This window comes from Acomys minous, assembly GCF_964271855.1.
Source record: "Acomys minous genome assembly, chromosome: 16".
NCBI classification, from domain to species: Eukaryota; Metazoa; Chordata; class Mammalia; order Rodentia; family Muridae; genus Acomys; species Acomys minous.
Genome location: NC_140498.1, coordinates 56,415,647 through 56,419,823, shown reverse-complemented (window position 1 = coordinate 56,419,823; position 4,177 = coordinate 56,415,647). Strand labels below are relative to the sequence as shown.

General features: G+C 52.7%; 1 long non-coding RNA gene across 1 annotated transcript; it reads right to left on the bottom strand.

The window, feature by feature from the left end:
• Positions 1-2,378: 2,378 nt before the first annotated feature.
• LOC311586582 lies at positions 2,379-3,910 on the bottom strand. The gene is made up of 2 exons (XR_014775591.1): positions 2,876-3,910; positions 2,379-2,786 (listed from the first exon to the last, which is right to left on the bottom strand). It is a non-coding gene; the product is annotated as an uncharacterized lncRNA (long non-coding RNA).
• Positions 3,911-4,177: the final 267 nt, after the last annotated feature.

Below are 4,177 nucleotides of genomic sequence, written 5' to 3'. Positions count from 1 at the left end.
AGAAGGGCAGGGGCACCCCTCTGCGCCCCACGGCCCCGCTCCACTGCTGCTTTCTGTTCTTGTTCTGGCTTCTTTCTCACCTGCTCTTCTAAGAGAGGGTGGGAAGTGACTTCCTACACTCTCCTGACTTCAGACGGACGGATTGTTTTGTTGTTGTTTTAAGCTTTATTTTTGTTGAACGTGTTTGGGTGTTTTGCCTGCGCGCGTGCGTGTGTGTGTGTGTGTGTGTGTGTGTGTGTGTGTGTGTGTGTGTGTGTGTGTGTGTATGCGCCACATATATGCAATGCCCGGGTAGGCCAGAAGGGGGCGCTGTGCCCCTCGGACTAGAGTTACAGGTGGTTATTAGGTACCAGGTGGGTGCTGGGAATCAAGCCTGAGTCCTCTGCAAGAGCAGACAGTGCTCTAACCACTGAGCCGTCTCGCCAGCCCCATCAGGCAGGTTGTTAAAAGCCTGGCTTGATGAAGAAGGGTCAGGTACAAGCAGCAGAGATAGGAAGCTGAGATCTCCACTAAAACACTATGTCCCGGCATGAATCTAAGCACCCAGAGCTCCCCCTGTCAGGCAGCAGCTTTATGGTCCTCCCTGAAATTCCTTCTAGGCACAGACCCACAGACCCACAGACACACACACACACACACACACACACACACACACACACACACACACCACATCCAGACACTCACATACACATATAGAGAGGCACACTCTCACACACAACACACATACTCACACACTGAGACACGCACTCATACACACAGACACACACAAGCACACACACACAGAGACACATAGATATACACAGACACACACACAGAGACACACACAAACACACCACACACATATACATACAGAAAGAAATACACAGATGCACACTCATACACACAGAAAGACACATACAGACATATACAGACACATACACACAGATGCACTCACACACAAAGACACACACACAGTCACACACAGAGACACACTCACATACGCAAACACAGGCACACACACTGAGACAAACACAGACACACACACAGAGTCACACACACACACACACACACACACACACACACACACACACACACAGAAACATACACTCTGTCCCCTATGTCTCATAGAGTCCACTTAAAAATTTATGTTTCAAGCCAGGCAGTGGTGGCGCAGGCCTTTAATCCCAGCACTTGGGAGGCAGAGGCAGGAGGATCTCTGTGAGTTTGAGGCCAGCCTGGTCTACAGAGTGAGTTCCAGGACAACCAAGACTGAAACAGAGAAACCCTGTTTCAAAAAAAAAAAATTATGTTTCAAACCTTCCCCACTGAGTCCATAGCACCAGGACCCCTGTATTGCTGCCACCCACCCCCAACCAGTGACAGCTTCTGTCCTCGGCCTCTTAACTTTACTTCCAACATGACAGCCACTCCTCAGCTCTCTGTCACCACCTTCAGTGATGCTGTTCCTCTCAGCGTGAATTATGGAACTCCTTCAGAGAGACTCCCAGGCTCCCCAGACCCACCCTGCCTACCTGTCTCACCTGCCTCTGGATACCGGGCCTGTCAATCACCCCATGGGCTACACTGATGATCTTCAGTCCAGCTGTGCCGAGCCTCGGGGCCTACGCACACGGGTGTCCTCCTGCCTACAATGCTCTTGTCTCTGCTCTGTCTCCTCAAGGGCAACTCCTTGTCATCTGCTGGGTGAGTCTTACCTTTTCCCTGCAGATGAAAACCCCTTCTGTGTTCTCTGTGCACGCAGCTGTTTTCTTCGTACACACATCTAAGTGTATACGTGTGAGGTTATTGTTTTTTTTTTTTTTTTTTGAGGTTATTGCTTCTTATTGGCCTGCCTATCTGCCCTGTTAGCTACGGACTTCACTGAAGGCGAGGTACGGGATTGCGCTGCGCCCTCAACGCGTATTTGTCAAATTAATGATTCATTCAACGAAACCAGGTATCGGTTAAATTGCAAGAAATATCTCCTGATATGCCCTTGATCTCTTGGAACTAAATGCATTCAGAGTGGCGAGACAGGTCTGAGTGTCTGGCCGAGTGGTAGAGCACCCACCTGGCACATGCAGGGACGTAGATCTTGGTCCCCGGGTGGTAAAATAAAACACATCAAGGCAAGGCATCCTTCTCGAGCGAATAGAGAGACTGTCCCTCAGGGACACACCTCCCCGGTTGATGCTTCGTTTCTACAGGTGGAAATGCAGCAGGCTGCCAGCTACAGCCCAGGATGGCAGGCAGGGGTTATCTCAGACACATCATTAAAGCCTTTTGTAAATTAGGCAACTGGGGCCTTCGAGGAATAAAGGCATACTCTGCTTGCCTGAATTGATGGAGGCTCGTCAGCCGGGCGACTGCTGTGTGTGATGGATGCAGCCCAGGTTGCGTTAAACAGCAAAGAGGGTTTATTGGCTTCATAACTGAAGAGTTCAGAAAGCGGTCGTCATCCATCGGGCCAGGCATTGTTCTACAGAGCAAGGATGCCACCAGGGTGCCTGTTGATCTCCATCACTGACCTGCCATCCATGCCTTGTGCTCCCGGAAGCTCAGGGAGGGACCTGCTCAGGGACTGGATCGAGGTGCAGAGCAACTACGAAGACACCTTCCCCACCCATGTCGGCTCACCGTTCCCCAAGAACCTCCTTCCCGCAGGCAGTGCACGAGATCCTGTTGGCAGCTGAGCGCATGCGTGCATCACACAGCTGGGCTCTGAGGCGCACGTGAGCGCCTGCTCTAAGCACTTCTACTCCTTTGTCACTGAGTCCAGCCTCATTGACCCCAAGGAGCTGGAGCTCCTGAAAGAGATGGTGATGTCACGGATGTGTCACTGAGGGCCCCTCCCGGCCACCACGGAGACTCAGGGAGACAGCCAGGAAGTCCATACCTGCTCCGTGCAGCCTGTGTCTCAGGAGCATCACTCCCTCAGGCCACCAGCGGAGCAGCAGGCCGTGGCTTCCTTCCTCTCATGGTGACTGTGAGCCTCTGACTCTAACTCGTCCCCTTGTCTGTCTCCAGAGGGCTGGACTTGAATTCTGGACACTGTGTGCTTTCAGCCACTGTGTTTACACTGTGTTTGTACCATGGCCTCGGGCAGAAGGCACAATCCGGAGCCATCCCCTTGTCCCCTTGTCTGTTCGCTTTTGTAACCATGACCTTGGTATATGTGGCCGCAGTGCTGTCCCTCACTTGCCAGCTCGGAAGGGCATTGTGTCTCCCCAATTTAGAGCCACATTGTGTGCCTCTGAAAGGCTCACCTCTCCAGCACCCCAGGGTGGCCCTGACCTACACACTGAGGGTCAGGTCAGCCAGGGTCCATAACAAGACTGTCTTTAAAAATGGGTAAAGGGAAGCCAGGCATGGTGGCGCACACCTGTAACCCCAGCACTCAGGAGGCAGAGGCAGGTGGATTGCTATGAGTTCGAGGCCAGCCTGGTCTACACAGTGAGTCCAGGGCAGCCAAGGCTACACAGAGAAACCCTGTCTTGAAAAACAAAGTTGTAAAGGGGCTGCTCAGTGGATAAAGTGTTTGCTGCATAAGCGTGAGCACACAGTGTGACCCCCAGGTGACCTGTGCCCCCGGGAAAAGCCAGGGGTGACGGCGTTTGTATTCCAGCCTCCCAGAGGCGGACACCGTGTCCCTGAGGGTGGAGAGTGAAAAGGCAACCGTTGTCCACTCCTGACCTCAAAACAGGCGCACAAACAGATTCCGTTGTGTCTTCTTTTTATTTTTTATTTTTACACTGTTGGTTTTGATTTTTAAATGAGGTTTCACTGTGTAGCTTTGATTGGCCTGGAACTTACCATGTAGACCAGGATGCCTCAAACTCACAGTGATCCTCCTGCCTCTGCCTCCCAAGTGCTGGGACTCAAGACTTGGCCCACCGTGCCCAGCCAGATGTAGAGCTTAGAGAAACCTTTAAACCAGTTTCTAGTGGCTGCTCTCCTGGGAGCAGTGTCGGTCCATCCTGGAACCGTGGGTCTGGAGCTCCCAGAGGGTGGCGGCAGGGGACAGCCTGTCGTCAGTGGCTGCCTGTTGTGTAGCAGAGCTCTGTGTGGCCCCATGGACCACAGCACTGAGCTCCAGGTTCCGTGAGGGAGCTTGCCCCAATATATAAGGTGGAGAGAGAGTGATAGAGGAAGGCACCAGACGCCAATCCCAGCCTCCACAGGCATGCGCACACAGTCA